At 32.4% G+C, this 19,337-nt stretch overlaps 2 protein-coding genes across 4 annotated transcripts in view; both read right to left on the bottom strand.

The window, feature by feature from the left end:
- Positions 1–14,552, bottom strand: part of LOC106457977 (FK506-binding protein 5-like) — a 28,089-nt gene extending 13,537 nt beyond the window's left edge. For both annotated transcript variants that reach the window (XM_013917427.2, XM_022384083.1), the window contains exon 1: positions 14,415–14,552. The gene's annotated coding sequence lies outside the window, so the exon portion shown is untranslated. The remainder of the gene's footprint in view (positions 1–14,414) is intronic.
- The window catches only part of LOC106457976 (microtubule-associated protein 2-like), an 84,822-nt gene that overhangs the window by 30,820 nt on the left and 34,665 nt on the right, over positions 1–19,337 (bottom strand). The window lies entirely within an intron of this gene.

Raw genomic sequence — 19,337 nt, forward strand, 5'->3', positions numbered from 1 at the left:
TAATTCATAATAAAACATTATATGATATTTAGTGATATTAAACAATATTTTTTGAATAAGTTTCCATCTTTGTTTTTATCCTCCATATAAATTCAAAAAGATATGAGTCAGGCATTTGGCGCTGAGGTTCGCATTGACGCTTATTTCTTCGCTTTAAACTGTGCCAAATACTTGATTTATTCAAAACATTATTGTTTAATGTCGCAGAATTCGCTAACTAAATATCATATAATGTTTTATTATGAATTATTTTATTTTATTGCATTACTAGTGTTATTTTCAAAACGATCTGTTGGTGGGCACCAAACGAAAAAGATCCAAAATGTGAAAAAAATGCATCTCGAACTGTTCGAGAAGTGTCGAACTTTACACAAACGAATGAGACGAAAGTCTGTTTAAGACATTAATATTATAATAACCACCTCCATGGACATAGCCTTGAAAGGGGTCACAGTGAGTGCGTGGACAAGCTAAGCTCTGATCCTCTTGTAGTAATTATACTAATATTAAACAGGAATCATTCACCATGTGTTGGGGGGAAGGAAGAGGTCAAATAAACCCGACAATTCCAGCTCTAAAAGACAAACGGGATGAACTTTCAGCAGTAGAGAGACCAAACTTTGTTTTGTATTTGACGTTTCTTGCCTTGATAAAAGCCTGAGTAAAGCTAAATCAATTTGGCCCAACCAAAGAATAACAAGAAACATAAGTTATATGTTTCTCTAAATTTACAGAAACCTCGGGATGTTCACTGACTAAGCAAACACACTAACAGGATCAAAACACGACATTTTGTGTGCTACTGCATAAGCTGCTCTTTCAACTTGTATGTGTTTGTAAAAGCATGCGATAAGTCTATTAGGACGATCGACTCAAAGTGTGGAGCAAAATTATTTTGTAAGATTTTTGATTAGCGTGCAAAGTGAAATCTCATGGCATTAAAAAGATACAGTTATATAAATTCTTTAAGTGTTGACTGTATTCAATCAGCTGCGTTTCTTTAATTCTAGAATGATCCCATGGCCTTCCTAAAAACATTTTACAAAACTACTGTATTTTGATATCATCTTATTTGGGGTCCATTACTTTGTTAGTTACATAATCCCCAATAACCCAGTCTAAGGGCGCGGGAACAAGGGAATTAGCTGCATTCCCTGGCTTTAAATACAGCGGTGCCTCGCACCTGGTGGTTTTATTATTATGTTTTAATCGAATAATAACAACCGAATATGTAGCTTCAATCATACACAGAGCTTATAGTTTTGTTGAATGGCTTTCAGCATCACCATTATAAAATACCATCAATAATGCAATTAACCCCACTAATCACTGCCAGGGAAACCTACGTTTTTACATAGAAAATCAATGGTTTCACACAGTGTTTTGGTTTGTTTGTTTTGGAATTTCGCGCAAAGCTACACGAGGGCTATCTGCGCTAGCCGTCCCTAATTTAGCAGTGTAAGACTAGAGGGAAGGCAGCTAGTCATAACCACCCACCGCCAACTCTTGGGCTACTCTTTTACCAACGAATAGTGGGATTGACTGTCACATAATAACGCCCCCACGGCTGAAAGGGCGAGCATGTTTGGTGGGATGCAGATTCGAACCCGCGACCCTCAGATTGTGAGTCGAGCGCCTTATCCACCTGGCCATGCCGGGCGCCACAGTGTTTTGGTCAGTTATCATAGTGTTATCATAGGCTTTTCTAGAAACGTAACTCGTAATATTCTGAACAAAGTGTTACGTGAATCGTTGTTCAACATTCCTGTACTGCAGCGTTCCGCTAAATGTGGGGCGCCCCCTCCAGGAGCGCGAGAGATTAGAGTGAAATAGTAAAATTATGAAAAATTAAATGTTTTGATATATTTTTCATTAATAAAATAATAAGCAAGTATTACAGCACATATAACATTTTAATGTGTATTCGTCTGTTACATGTCGTCACTCAACTCACTCTTTTACTCATTTGAAAAATGAGGGGGCGCGCAAGAAATCGTATTTATTAAAGGAGGGCGTGGATGACAAAAGTTTGGGAATCATTGCTGTAGTGTATAGTAATTTATGCTGTCAAGTCACAAGTTCGAATCTAAGGAAGACTTACTTAACTTGTTCATTTTGTAGAAATCATACGGGGAATTTCAAAAGAATTGAGAAACAGGGATAATGTTATGTTGACAAATATGACAGATATCGTACAACTAAGGCTTCAGTTCAACGTACGTATTCTATTTTGTTTAGATTTCTTGAATTTCGCGCAAAACTACTCGAGGGCTATCTGCGTTAGTTGTCCCTAACGTTAAAGTTGTAGACTAGAAAGAAGGCAGCAAGTCAATACCACCCACTGCTAACAGTTGGGCTACTCTTTTTACCAACGATTAGTGGGATTGATCGTCACATTATAACGCCTACACGACTAAAAGAGCGAGCATGTTCGGTGACATGTTTCGATCCCGCGACCCCCCAGTTTGCGAGTCGAGCACCCTACTACCAGGCCATGTCAGGCTTCAACGTGCATATCACTAACAGTAAGTTTAAAATGTAAAGAAGCTGAAGTGACCTTCACTATACTATATTTTACTGAATTAATTTTCTTGTTTTTTCGTGTATTCTCCGCTTGTCGCATATTTTATTTTCGTTTATAAAATTCCAACAGTAATTATCGTTTTTTCACATAGATACCAAGATACAAAATATTAAAATATCTCAATCTTCGTCAGTCATATAAATATGCTACTAAAATACTCATGGACAACTTCCACAGTTAAGAGTGGTTTACTCTGGAGACAAACATAAGCTGAAATCGATCTGATATTTATGAGAAATGAGCAGTAGGTGACTGGACATATTTTACGCTTAACCAATATAATGACTAAAGAACAAGGCCTGGAATGGTGGTCTGAGCGATCGACTAACAATCTGCGGGTTCGAATCCCCGTCCCACCAAACGTGCTCGCCCTTTCAGCCATGGGGGCGTTAATAATGTGACGGTCAAAAAAGTAACCCAAGAGTTGACGGTGGGTGGTGATGACTAGCTTCCTTCCCTCTAGTCATTCACTGCTACATTAGGGACGACTAGCGCAGATAGTCCTCGTATAGCGCGAAATTCAAAACAAACAGACTAAAGAACAACAATGGTTGTTCAAATATGTGTTTAATACAGTCTTGGCTGCACTGCAATTTGATAGCCAAGAGTTCAATGCCAGTTTCAGAGAAAAGCTCGCGAATTTATAGCTATGTCATTACAAATTGAAGTGATCAAGTACGAATGTAGCATTTTATACATATCAAAACTTCATGGCTAATAATCGTTGAATGTCCATCCGAAAAGTATGTGTATATCACATTTGAATCAGAGATGATTAGCGCAGATAACCCTTGTGTAGCTTAGTGCTGGTGGTATGTGTTTTTGTTAACCACATAGTTAACATAATGTGTGTGTGTGTGTTATCCACTAAGCTTAATCACAGTTACAGAAGGCTAAGGTAAACGCTCGATTTGTTTAAATTAAGCGCTCTTAAATAAGTACAAACTTTATTCCGTTCATGGCATGATGTTCTGTGGAAAGTTAGTTTTACGCCCAATAAAATCATTTCTCTAAATCACGAAAGGTGGTTTGGACTTTTTTATATACATATTTACGTATAATATTACAGCCACTCGTGTATGGATATTGTCACACTGTTTTTGTTTTATTTTAATCCGTCATAAAATATAATAGAAATAAAAAATTCCACTTAATGGTCAGTAATTCTGTGGTCAAGTTTGAACAGCTTTTTTTCTTTCGGGCGGACGTTACGTTTAGAAATTACGATTGGAACCTTCAGTCATACTTCATGTAAAATTCTAGATTAGAGGGAAGGCGGCTAGTCAACACCACTCACCGACAACTTTTACGATACTCTTGGCAGACTGAATAATAGGATTGGTCCATCACTCTAATAAAGCACCCATGGCCATAATGTGTAGAGAATGGCTTTTTGGGCAGCAACAAGACACAAATGACGGAACCTCGACTTCACAATCCAGCAGGTTTACAACTGGCCGCGCTAGGCTCTTTTAACTCTACCTTTTCTAACTGTAATGAAGTTTAGTAGATAAAATACCGACTACCATTTTAACTCAGTCTTTTCTAATTATGACTAGGCTTAGTAGTTAACAGATTCACCACGAATTTGTTTAACTCAGTCTTTTCTAATTATGACTAGGCTTAGTAGATAACACATTCGCCACGAATTTGTTTAACTCAGTCTTTTCTAACTGCGATTAGGCTTAGTGGACAACATACACACTAATGTTTTAATATAATTGCGAAAAGGTGGATACAAATAACTTACGTCTGTGATAGACTAGTTATTATCTTAATAAATGTCTAGAAATGCTGAATAAGCTTCTCCGTGGAAAACTTTCTGCATATATAAACATAAAAATATCGAAATAAAAAAATACAGTACGGAAATTAAAACTGTATTAAAAGATTTAATAGCAGAGTTAATTTTGCAAGATAAAATGTCGTTTTGAATATCAATTTCAACATAGTTTATCTAGATACAAAATATGGAAGTAAAAACAAAACAAAATTACAATGCGATATTCCCGGCCGTTTTTTCTTTGTTGTTGTTTTGCAATTTTTTGATCTGGTGCTCACCATTTTGCATTGTAATTCTTTAGACAGTGAATCACTTTAATATGAAATGTCATGTTTTACCTATTATGACCAAACAGTTTAAATCTTACATAGTACTATGCTATTATACAAAGTGCAGTGTAAAGAATTATTGTGTTTGCCAGTCACCAATTGTGTGTTTTTTTTTATAGATTTTTTCATTCTTAAATGCATATCACGATGTTATCATTTGTGGAAAAAATTGACTTGTTAATTTGAAAACATTTGACACTGACGGTAACTTTGCCTGTGGACTTATAACGATAAATATCGGGTCTCAATACTAGTAGTGGGCAAAGCGCAGATAGTCTATTGTGTAGCTTTGTTCTTAACTACAAACAAACAGGGTAACTTTTATTATATCTATTATCAAGTTATAACTTGAAACATTCAGTCTTAGTACTTTGTGCCAATATGTAACATAATGTTGAAAATAAAAGCGCTTTTGAATATAAATAATTATGTAGTCACATAACCACAACTTTTTGCATTGAAAATGACCACGTTTATGTTACATGTTTCAGAGGCATTTCAATTCATTTTTCTTAAATGTTTAATTGGTTTGAACACCCTATATTTTTATTTACAAATTTTGAATCAAATTGCGTGGATGCTAAAAAAAAAAGCATCTTACAATTAGGCATTAAGGGTCAATGAAGTGATCAAACTTCAGAAGGCTATCATTCTCGAAGAGAACTAAAATCTTGGTTCTACTCTCAATTGCACAAGTACCAGAATATTTTAGTATGGAATACATGCACACAAATTTTTTGTATTGAAAATTGCCTATTTGATTATTTCAAGGGAACAGGTCAATGCCGATTTGTAAGTGTTTTATCCATGGTTGATTCAATTAGATTCTTGGAGTTATTGTTCAGAATTACCGTAAATGGGATAAACAAAGAGAAATAACTTCTAAAAAACTTGCTAGAATAGTATATATTGTGACATGGTGTATAAGTATATGGGGTGCACATTTCTATGCACATAGACCCGTCTGGTTATTACAAAAACGACTCTTAAGAGCATCTGTGACTAGCAAATTTAAAGAATGTGGAGTTTTTACAATTTATCGAGCCTGTGTTTACCGATTCATTTGTATTGCAAAGAATATTACATTATTTAATCCTGATATGAACTTGTTAACTCCCTCTGGTGAAAGTTTATATTTCGGCAAAATAAACTCCACATGTGTCCACGAAGTACTTCCGTTTCAGCTACAAGTACTTTTTAATTTGGCTCCGATTGTTCTAAATAGAATTCCTTTAGATGATTGTATTTCCAGTACCAAGTTATTAAAAACAAAAATGTCCAACTATGTATATTTTAATTACTCTATGTTTGGTCTAATGGATAATCATTGTGTATTGTTCCTTTTTGTATTTTTTGTTTGTTGTTTACTATAGTTACTTATCCTTTATAGCAGTAATTTTATAAATAATTAAAAAGAAAAACCAGGATAATAACGAGTGCTAGAGGTAACTTAGGAGCATTAAAACTGTATCAATTTCAATAGTTTTAAGTGCTTAGAAATTATGTTTGGTGCGCTAATATCTACTTATGTTCCAATATCTATGTCATCCGAAGCGAAACATAATACTCTTATAAACTTCAAAGACAAAGAATCGAAAAAAAATAGGGTACTGCATGTAAGCCTCCAAATCTTTTAACTCTTCAAAGGAGATATATTTAGAAGATACATATTTATGGTTCAATTGCTTAGTGGTTTAAATGTTGGTCAGTTTGGAGAATTGATCTGTAAGTCTGTAGTTACAGCGAACCAAAAGGGGAAATGGGAGACAACAAACTCACTTTCAGGTTATTCATTAAGATTTTTTTAATTAGTTGTAAAACCGTACACCAGGGTATTTTCTTCATAATTCTGGCTAATATCCTTAAATATATATAAAAAAAAGTAAAGTTTCGTTGATTGGAAAATTTTCAACCAGCACTGTTTGTGAAATTACTCTTTAGAAATAACTATTAATTTCTATTACCCGCAAACAAGCCAAAGTGGCAACAGAAAGCAATTCATCATTCGCTGTTGTGTAACACTTAGCAAGAGAATCTGCTTCTATAACAAGAGTCATATCATCGGTATAAAGATAGCAACTATCTTTTGAATACACGGATATTAAATCGTTAACACAAATAATAAATACGAGAGAGCCAATGATTGAGCCTTGAAGAACTCCACAATGAATATTACGGAAATTAGACTTCACGTCATTAATTGAAGTAAAACATTGCTTGTGTTTTTAATAAGATTTTAAGATGTCATACATTTTACCTCGTAGACTCATAATGATTACATTTAAAAAGTAAAACTATAAGATTGATGCTATCAAGTGCCTTGGAAATGTCTAGGGCACAAACTGAAACAGATTTCTTGGCTTCATAAGCCTTCATAATGTTTGTTGTAATTGCCCATAGAAACTTTTCAGTTGATTTGTACTTACTGAAACCAAATTGTAAATTACTTAAAACATTATTATTTGAAAAAAAAACAAGTTACTAAGATCGTACCCATTTACAACGATGGTGATCCAGATAATGTGGAAAATTATCGGCAGATATCTATTTTATCAACATTTGCACGTGTTGTTGAACGTATACTTTATAATAGAATTATTGAAAGTATCTTGGGAAATTCTCCTGTACTACATACTTTATCTACAAGAACAGTTAAGGGTTCAGTTACTGGTTCACTAGCAGATTTCATCACCGAAAGTAGAACATCATCCCAACCAGACGAAGAAGAAGAAGAAGAAGTCCACCAATTGCTGTACGAATTTCTGTCGTGCAAATAAATGGATTGAACTATTGATTTATCTTGACATTTGACGCTGGCTTGAATGACATCTTGCATTGTAAAATAATCTTTAAAACTGTTGGCAATACTTTTAGTTTTAAGATCTGTAACAAGATCACCCGCCATTATTACAAATACGGGAGATTTTGTCTTTACTTTCTTTATTCCTACCCAGTTCCTCGTTGATGGTTCGCCATATGTCACAAGATTCCTCATTTTGAAAACATCTATCAAAATATTTGGCCTTCTGGTCAGAAACTAGATGCTGAACAAGCATCTTAAGTTCTAAGTGTTTATTTTTGGTACAGAGATTACCTGTTTGTATAAAACGACGATAAAGTCTTTGTTTTCTTTTTCTTTTTACGTAATGATGTCGTTGTCATCCAAGGTGAATACCTTGCATTGTTTAATTTTACAACCTCTACAAATGGAAAAGATGAATTATACAAGTTGCGATAATGTTTTTTCAAATGAGGAAAAAGCTGAATCGACAACAGATTCTTCATTTATAAGATGGCTTCAGTTCACAGAATTTAAAATAGAAATAAAATTATTCAGAGTGTCAGCAGTAATAAGTCTTTTTTGAATGGCTATAAATTTAAGCGAATTAGACAAGGCAGTAAAAGATAATGATAACGCATAGTGATCAGAAATATCACAACAGATTACATCCGGAACTATATTGCAACAATTTGTAAAAATATTATCGAGTGTTGATACTGCAGTCCCAAAAACTATAGTAGGTTGGTAAATACAAGAGTGGGCGTTAATTACAGACATTAAATTGTTTAATGTGCACAATTTCTGTCAGTTGTAGTTTGGGTATATTGAAAAAAAATTAAAATTAAACTCACCCAAAAAATATACAGAATTATTGAAATTAATATTATCAATAAATGAAACCAATGCATCTATGAATTCACTCCATCTTCCGGAACGTGGGCGATAAATACAGTAAAAAAGTATGAAATTCATCAATAGTAAAACTACATAATTCAACATAGTTTGTAATAATAACCGAATTAAATTTACATATATAAAACAATTCCACCACAGTGCCCAGAAGGCCTACCAATGAAATCCACATTAAAATCCAGAAGGCTTTTCTAGGTAACACCATGACTCAAGAAATATCTATATATCAAGTTTCAAATCGCAGGAAGATAATTGAGTTAAAATGTCATCTGTCTTATGATTAATACTTCTAACGTTTAAACATATCAGGTTAACCTTGCTTCTCATCATCTAGTATATTAAAATTCGATGACGAGGAACCCACTTTGAGACTAATAATGGCTGGAGACGGCTTAAATGGGTAATGAAGAAAAACTTTAATATAAGTTTAACATGACAGCAAATGTACAACGTTTCGACAAGGTTTTCCTGGTTTGGATCAAATCTGGGCTGAAAAAATATCTAACTATTAACCCTTCTGGCCGAATGTCAGGAGAAAAAAACTTTGTAGCTATTTCAGTTGACCATTCTATTTCAACACAGAATTGGGTTGATCTTGTCATTCTTTTATAAGTTAGCTGTTCACAAGTTTTTACACAGAAACCCTTACTTTCAATAAAAGATTCGATATCTTTTGTTGTAGTACCTAATGCACAACGGCCAATAAATAATCTCTTTTTTTTAACACCGTAAGCCGATTTTAATATACCACCATGATTGTCTTTATTCATTCCACTTGTAACAGTAGTCCGTTTTTTGTTGTTGTTTTCTCTTGTGTTGGACAAGGATGAAGTCACCCTCGGTGTCTTTTGGAAATTTATTGACTGATTTGAATGGGCTCTCAAGTCGAATACCACAATTACTAGAATTTTTAGTATTAACTGTCTGATGTTTAGATTTAACTGCAACTTCATAAGTTTTAGAGCTGTAGTTATCTTAGAATGTATTTCCATATTACTTATATTTTTTGGCATTAAATCTAGTGCAGTATTTCATCGAAGAGACAATAATTCTTGCCTATATTTCTGTATCTCATTGCAACATGAACTTAACTCATTCTTCAAACTGTAATTTTCCTTCATTAAATTCTTTTCCATTTTGCTGGCGAACTCTTCCATAAAGGCTAAGCAACTACTATCATGATCGACTAACAAGCGCACGTTGTTGATCAAATCACTTGACTGATTATCACCTTTTAATTCAGTCTCAGAATTTTCTTTATCCAATTCGTCAATGTTGCAAACGTTGTTGTTCGCCATATCAGAAAATGAAATACGACGGTTTACTTTACATTTGAAACATTTCCATTGTTTGTTCAATTCACACAAAGTACTAAAATATTCGTACGTTATATTAACACACTTTAATCGACATATGGTATAGGAAATAACGGTATTTTCAGCCTTGTAAGGTTTACCAGCTGCAAGTTTCGAAGAGCAGATTTCACACACGTCACTGCCAGTAGCCATCTGCATTAAATGGAGGAAGTCAACGATTACACTCAATCGGTCTATTTTCGACGGCAACAGAACATTTGTTCTGTTGATAACAATTATGCGTATTGGCTGAAAAAATAAGCATTTGTTAAGCCTACAAAATTAAACTTCATGTGTCCCAGTGGTAATGATTACTAAAATTATTATATTTCACTGAAATGAAAATTCAAGGAAAAAAAATCTTAAATATTAGAAAGAGGAAATGATTCAGCTCCTTTTACATATATCAAATCTGTACATACTAGTAAGTGTCGCTGTGGAGGCGAATTCAGCATACTTCCTGGATAGTTTTCAGTTTGATAAACCACACTTCCAATTGCCATTCAACAGAAATCAAACGGTAAATATTTTATAATGAATGCTTTTTTGTTTTTCAATTTTTATGCCTAACTTATCGGTCCTAAACTATACTGTGAAAGTCCAACCTATTATATACTATCAATTGCTTAACGAATATTAGAAATTTTTACGTTATTATACATGTGTTTTTTACTAATGTTCATTCCCCAGTGGCTCAGCAGTATGTCTGCGGACTTATAACGCTAGAAACCATGTTTCGTGGTGGGCAGAGCCCCGATAGTCCATTGTGTAGCTTTGTGCTTAATTCCAAACAAACAAAATACTAATGTTCATTAATAATGTTGCTATGCTATCTGATAAACAGTCTCAAATTTTTAAAGACCTGTTTCATTATACATATTATACGTCATAATATATATATTTAAATAGTATTAACTAATAGACTGCAGGGAAGGCAGCTACTCAAACGCATCCATCACCAATTTTAATCCAAAAGCGGGATTTTACAATCACTCTTATAACGCACCAATGGGCAAATCCAAACAATACAAGAGATGAAATCCAGCCTCACGTCTTACTGTTTGTTTTCCTTCGTACAGATAAGAAAACCTCCACCCCGAGACCGCTAGCCACCATTGGTCCTTCTAGCTTCAAAACTGTTAGAGAGGTTCGCGGAAAAACAAATTCACAAACACACGTGACCGTAGTCTGGTGGAGTTCATGTTTCTACAACATAGGATGAGCAATCCAGTGATATTTGCATATTGTTCATTGTTTTTTCATATTTACTTCCAATACTATACATATATCGCATATCAGTGAATGCCGACAACTTAGAATAAATATTGGATAGGCTTGTTTAATACATCAATTAAACTGCACATTCCTAGTTTTCATCGCTGTACAAATCAATTATCATTATTTAATATTTAAATTATATGTATGATGAAATCTATATAATTCCTAATATTTACACTCATATAGACCTATATTAATTTGTATGAGCCTATAATCTTCCATAACATTAGTGAGAGAGCAGATTATTTAAAGTTAGGATCGTACATTAATATATATCACAAAAATATATTTGTATATACTAGCTTTTATCCCTAGAGAGAGATTAAAATTTATCAGTCTAGTTGAAATTAGGTTCATGAGTTTCCTTAAAGACACTTAATGACCTGTTGTTATGTTTTCTAAATATATCGAACCTTCAGAACATCATACATTTGTTATTTAACCCACCCATAGCAGGTATACTTTTTTTAGCCGCGGTATAGCGGCTCATAGAATGGCTCCAAGTTTTTTTTTTTCATGTAAAAACATTTAGCTCACAACTCCCGTCATCTCTTGAACAATTTGATATCTAATTACAGTTTTGAACTCAGCAGGTCAAACCCTTTCTATTAATATATTCAACCACGCCTAAGGTCTCATAGATTAAACTCTAATCCTGCCTAAAATAATTTTAATTTGAGGGTAGGTTGGTAGAGATCCTGATGCATAATAAAATCGAATCGGATGTATGCGCGCCCCAAGCTTAGTATTGCGCGCACAAAAATATAGCTAATCGAAAAAAAAAGTATCATATAGACTAAAAGAATTTCAAGTGCCGCGGCTATTGAGAATTCCCTCTTGCTTTTTATTGCTCAATAGCCTGACGATAAGAAACATAGCCATGGAACAAGGCGTGTTTTTCTTTTAAACTTCTGAAGCATAGACTATCCATCAGGTTTGCACGTGTTCAGTAAAGTTTGACTATTTTGGAAATTTAACATATTAGTTCAATAACATATTTGTGCAGGTATTATCAAAAAAGGAATATGTAATTAATTTACTTAGACTATCAGTTCACTTTTACAACAGAAACATCTTATTAAATTGAAAGTAAACCAAGAAGACTCCAAGATATATATATATCAATTTATAGTGTGTAAGAAAAGTAAGTATATATATATACATACTTCGCACGAGTGTTTATATTAAAACTACATAATAAAATTTACATTCTAATATTTTTGTTCTAAAATATTTACTATATTTCTTGTTAAATGAGAATTAATGCAAGAGCAGTGAAATCAGTTTATTACAGCTTGTAAGAACTCTACGACAAACTTGTCTTTGCTTTCATCCTTGGCACTGCTGTTCGTTATGATACTTTATGAAACATATTTATTCTTTTTCAACTGGTTTGGAAGACCAGTTCAAAGTTTTAGAAGCCTGTTATTCAGTAGTTTCATTGGCAAAAAATCTCAAATATGTTTCTTAAACCAGGAAATTAAGTAATGTCGACATAGTTTCTAAACTAAAGTGCTATACTAACAAAACTTTAATTGCAAAAAGAGCCTGTTTGTTTCCACCTGAATATTTATAACTTATAATTCTGTTATTAACAATTATGCTGCTCAGATATCACATTGATATACACAGTACATATCGAAGAACATAAGTGTAGGTTAAGCCTAATAACTACTCTCTGTATATCACATATGATGTTAGTTTATTTAATGATTACCAGCTAGCTTGGATTATATTTGTCAAATTTTACTTTTCAAAACCCAACTTTCTCTGCATGGGGTCAATATTTAAATACTATGAATTCTGCCAGCATAATTTGTATAAAGTGTTGATGTAGTCAAAATAAGTTTAGTGTAAAGCAAAAGTACCACAAACATACCTTCAAAGACTTAAGGCTTAAGTCAGCAAAAACATTTAAATAATATGAATGAAGAATTGAATTAAAGATTATTAAGCAGCTTTTGCATTGCCCTTATTTCTTGAATGAATTTACAAATTTTGTCTCTGTTTTTACTGGCTTGCAACATACAGTGGATAATCACATTTCTTACAGATTTTGTCGTTTCTTAATAACTGTGAACAAACAGTGGATAGCAGTTGTTTTACATATTTTGTCTCTGTTTTCATTGGCTGTGATCAAACAGTGGATAGTAGTTGTTTTACATATTTTGTCTCTGTTTTCATTGGCTGTGATCAAACAGTGGATAGTAGTTGTTTTACACATTTTGTCTCTGTTTTCATTGGTTGTGAACAAACAGTGGATAGCAGTTGTTTTACATATTTTGTCTCTGTTTTCATTGGTTGTGAACAAACAGTGGATAGCAGTTGTTTTACATATTTTGTCTCTGTTTTCATTGGCTGTGATCAAACAGTGGATAGTAGTTGTTTTACACATTTGATCTCTGTTTTCATTGGTTGTGAACAAACAGTGGATGGCAGTTGTTTTACACATTTGATCTCTGTTTTCATTGGCTATGAACAAACAGTGGATAGTAGTTGTTTTATACATTTTGTTTCTGTTTTCACTGGTTCTGAACAAACAATGGATATATATATGTATACTATATATATGGGTGTTTAACCCATGGGACTCACTAATGCAGCTACTGAAAAAAAGTACTTTAAAATAATACGTGTCCATGAAAACTTGAAGTTGAAAAACCGTTTCAAACAAACGCTTTTCGTCGTGTTTAATTCATTTTCTTTCAATCGGTTCAAGCTATTATATATATATATATAATAAAATTTAAAACAATTGTAATATTTAAAAAAACAAAACAAAAAATAGCTCCAGCTAGCTTTTTGTTTCTATTTGAACTAGTATAACAATCTTGTGTAAAAGATCAATAACAACCATCTGAAAGAATGTTGGATAATACTTTAATTTACATTTGCAAATTTTCATACTAACTGAATATGTTAAAACGTTATTTGAAAATGGAACAAGTTAAGTATACCAGTGGATCCAAGTTTCTACAGAAAACCAATGAAATTATCACGCTTGATCCTTCAGGACTTTCCTTTAATTGAAACATTCCTACTATTGTGTAGGTTTGACATTTCCAGTGGAGGATGCTGGTGAACTTAACCAATTGATATTAAAATAGACTTGGTATAGGTCGTTACAGTAAAAATTAAAACGTTGTATAAAAAAGTACATCTTACTTTGTCAAGAAACATTCGTATTAATACTTTCTTGAACGAGAGTATAGTTTTAGATAATTTTTGTTTATGTATACAACATAATTTAAGTTAACTATACCAAAACAGTGAAACAACTGTTAACTTGGACATTTTGAATTTCAAAACAAAAATATTATGATTATGCAAAGAATAATCATATTTATTCTCATAAAATGTTTATATCGTTAACAGATCTAACACTACTTACCTGAATAATCCGGAATCAAACTTAGGAAAGTGTTAAAATTTTCTAGTTTCAATATATGCATAAGATCTTGTTATGTGAACTTGTTGCACTTTTAGAAGATGCAGACAGCTAGTTTTGGTTTGGTCAATCTGCAGTAGATCTTCCGATAGAATGCTGCAGTCTGTCTCTTAATGCGCTCAACCAATCAAAGGAAGCGAAAACCGCACTGAAACAGCGCCCTCTTTTATCGCCTGAAGGGACTCGGCGATTTAAGTGTAATATACATACCTAATAATAATATACCTAATAGTTTGACGTAATATAAAACAGAAAAGAGAAAAATGGAAAGATAGGTTTAAATTATTAATAATTTACTTCATTAATTTGCACATGCTAGTTTGATGAAACATGCATACTTAAATAAGGATACAGTTTCTTTATATATGCTCATCGAGGCAAAAAAGACTGTTTAGCTGTGTACAGAGTATTCTCAGCATACTAAAACCTTGAATCAACAGCTTTCAGATTACGTTTAATAACCATAAAAAGGTTGACGCCAGAAATGTTTAAATTGTGAGGTCCTTAAATCAGAACAAAAGTACAATGACACACCAGATCTATACGCATGATGTCATTATCTGGCCCATGATCACATCACGCATCAGTTGGGTGAAACTATAGTACTTTAGCTACTTGCCCAAAGTTATGCACTTCTTCTATCACCCAGTACTGATTTTCTGATCTTTAATTGAGAAGCTGCATTTAGAATTGATAAATACCAGGGAAAACTTTCACCAATGAAATATAGTTACAAAAGTTCAGTTATCTAAATGGGGTAAAGGATATTTTTTTTCTCGGTCATTCCCCTCTCTCGGACGTTTAAAAGACATTTCCAGCTGATAAAAAATGGAACTTAAGTTCATCCGTAAAAAGGGCCACTAGACAAAAGTTTGCCACACCAATAATGGTCGTTCTTGAGTTTAAGAAATCAAACAGTACACTGCGTGGAACTGTCAGTTTCTCTTTGGTACATTTCATCTAGACGTTACTCAAGAAATGGTGGGAAGGCTTAGTGGTTAGCTTTTGCAGATTGCGGTTCGAAAGGTCCAATATGCTGTCTCGCAATATGTCGTTGAGCATATTCAGCACATTAAGATATTGCTGTGTTATAAAAGTGACAGTCAACTCCACTGTTCATTTAAGGGTAGCCATGTAGGCGACTTCTGCTGCTAACTGCTTTTCCTCCCTTTAATCAGAATCTTTACATTAGGTGTAGCTATGCGTGAACCTTGGGATTTCTGATCTCGTTGTTTAGTCCTAGGAGTTGTATAAGGTGTCATTCAGGTTGAAAATATCAAATGCTCACAGTAATAAGAATCAAGTTATTTAATAAATCTTGATGATCGCATCTCTGAAACATCTTTATAAGTGAGCATGATCTGTTTTGAAAACTAAATGCGCATTGACTTTCGGTTATAAGTATTCATTTTTATTAGATGCGTTTGTACAAATTTGAAAAACAGCTTAAACGAAGCTTCCACAGCTTATTTCTGAGAAAGTAAGAATATTTCAAGTTAAATTATTGCCAACGGCGCTTGTCTTAAAAAATATAATTTTTCAATTTGTCACAAAACAAATAAAAATAGCCAAAAAAAACAGCAAAATGAGAATATATTTGCGAATACACAAATTGTTTTTACATTATAGCAAATCTGAACGATTTTTCAACCAACAAAGCTAATAATTATCAGTTGGAATGTTATCAAAACAAGGCCTTTTACATATGGCGAAAAAGTTCTTTCTTGGTAATAAATTTCTATAACGAAATGCTAACTATATAACTTAATTCACGACCCTTATAGAGTAAGAGTGACGTCTTGCTCTTCACAACGGATGCTAGAGCAAAAATAGTGACACAAGAATTTCTTAAAGTTAATCTAAATTGTGTGTATGTAGTTATATATTATATTAAAGTGAAATTTCTTATTAAGAAAACAGTAGAAATGTTTCAATGAGTAAACTGATACTTTTTGAGAAATCATAAATCATAAAATGGTGAAACAGTCAATTCCAATTGGATTTTGATGTACATTCTTTAAGAAGAAAATAAAGTGTTAACCTTTTGGATCTTGATGTAGGTTCTTTAAGAATAAAATGAAGTGTTAACCTTTTGGATATTGATGTAGGTTCTTTAACAATAAAATGAAGCGTTAACCTTTTGGATCTTGATGTAAGAGTTGTCAGATTCCATTAACATCAGTAATGTTAAACTTTAGTTCTATCACACTGTATGTAGAAAAAACTAGACCTTGAAAAATAGACACAAGAGTCTTTCTTGGTTCATTTCTTCTTCTTTCAAAATTTGAATATAAATTGTTTAATGCACTTCCTTAAGTTTAAAAGAGTTAAATATATTTTATAGTTCATGTGATATGTAAGTATCTGAATCCTTGCATTTTAACAGCATGAAAATTGCTGTCGAGAGATCAAAAAGCATACCCACTTCATTAGAAAAATTAGTTTGTTGGACAGTTTAACAAAGGATGGCTGATCAGATTTAACGGATCAGGCTTTACCTCAACAAACTTTACATTTATATATTCACGTTTTAATTATAACATTTTGTGAGTACTTTCTTTGTGTTTATTCAGTCTATGTAGAATTGAACATGGTTTGCGTGCCATAACTTCTAAACCGACGTATCCAGTTTGGTAGAAAACAATTTTCTTGTGATTCATGAGATTATCTAAGCTCATATTTTATATGAAAGCAGAATGTTCATTATGGACTCATTAAAACATTCTATTCTCAAATATAAAACGTGTTGTACGTTTGGAGTTCCCTGCAATTACCATGTCAGATATAACCGGAATGCATTTCTTCATCCGAGCGTTCTATTCTTCGTGAAGCTTGTTTCATAATAACCAAAGGACTGAGAAATATTCGTTTTAAATGTTGAGTTGAATACTAACCCAAACAAAATCCCCCTTTCTTCCTATCTAGGACTAATTAAAGATATATATTTAGATGTATCTTTTGATTTTACACAATCACCATGCAATAATGCTAAAGTCAAGAGTGGTTTTCTTATCAACTTGCATGACTTGCACGTTTAAAATACAAGCAATGACTAACAAGTCTGGAGCTACAGACCGAACATTTGAATCGAGGCTACTTTACATTATTTCAATAATTCAAGTCTACAGCTAATAATAATGTATTTATAAACGCTTGTTTGTGCCCTACATTTACAAGTTTTGTTCACATATTGAATTTTCTCTTAACATAAATCGTTATAACTCCTTAGTTATCTATCATCACGAAATTTCATCATACGAAGATAAAATTAAACTTGAATATCGCCACAAAATTTCAATATATCTGGTTTAAGCATACAACATTGAGCGCATTGTAAATCATTTGTGATCCTTTGAACGAACAACATCAAAAAATCAAGCAAGAGATTTTCAAAACTCACAACTTTGCTGATTGGGTGTGAAGGAATATGCAAATTATTTTTAACATAAATACATATTACATACACTTAGATGATAGACGCAGCCACACGCTATAGTAACTACGTTCACAATATTCATGATGTCAGAAAAACAAGTAGGTTCAAGAAGTCTTCATACAAGATAATAAAAACCCTATAACCCGAGCGCTTTCGAAATGTGGACCTCTTTTCTTCATGGGCAAACTTCAGTTTTTATCACGTTCATAATATATCAGGAGATATAACAAAATACGTAATTTGGGGATGTTATAATATACTTATAAGTTAATTACTTTTATATATAACATTAACAAAAACATACACAAATAGCAGATGTTCGAATGGTGAGCATTTTTCTGTTCCAAAATTCTTGACATTTGTGAACTATAATTTCACAATTTCGGGTAATTTTATGATGAACACAATTTTTATTTAGGGATTCCTGAAAAACTGTTGCTATTAGATAAAACGGTTGGTGTATCGGTACGTGGATATAACTAATACTAATAAACAAATACTGTAGATATTTCTAAACAGACATTACAGGTTATAATCATATAGCTATTAAAGTTCGTAAATAACTTTTAATTCTTAACTAAAATTTATCTTTTATTATCCTTTTTGGACTGAAAATTTTAATTTGAACTAAAAATTAGAATTTTCAGTCCAACAAGGATAATAAAAATAAAATTTTAATCCTTATCTTTTCATTTTCCAACATATTAATTTATTATATATATTAAAACACTTATATTTATCTTACCGAGTTAGTAACAACACTGGTACCAGTGCTCTTCAGAGCTAGAATCTGCTAAAATAAGACAAATTAAAACTTACAATCAAGTTTTAATTATTTAAAACAATTAAGATTTAATATATAATACCGCATTATACTGCAAATAAACGAAAAGCTTATATCACCTTAAAACAAAATAATTACATAAAATTAAACACATAAACATTAAAGTTTAAAACAAACTTAGAAATTGGTGCAATCTTTATGTTAAGGTCTGTAATAAATTAGATGATCAAATTACATTTAATTTTTTCATAAAAGTTACACATACAGCTTTCCAATGTGGATTATGAATAACATTTTTAAAATTATAATTAATGAAGTCTTTCACATTAAAGAATTTGTCCCTTCAGGTCCTAAAATTACACCAATTTCCATGATGGAAGTATTAAGTATTTTAAGAACTTTTTAATTAATGTTTATTTGTATAATATATGACATTAGATTTTTTAGTGGTTACTAATCTACTTAGATTTAAAAAGGTTACCAGGTTATTTTATAATTACAAAACATTAGCTTTAATTTATTCCCAGTAACCCAATCTATTTGGTGTTGAATGAAATTAACATTGATTAAGAGAAGAATAACACGTTTAGTATTTTTTTCGTGGCTCTCTGTATGATCAGCAATGTTAAATCCTCCATCAGTAATA

The sequence above is a fragment of the Limulus polyphemus genome, unplaced genomic scaffold, assembly GCF_000517525.1.
Source record: "Limulus polyphemus unplaced genomic scaffold, Limulus_polyphemus-2.1.2 Scaffold400, whole genome shotgun sequence".
NCBI classification, from domain to species: domain Eukaryota; kingdom Metazoa; phylum Arthropoda; class Merostomata; order Xiphosura; family Limulidae; genus Limulus; species Limulus polyphemus.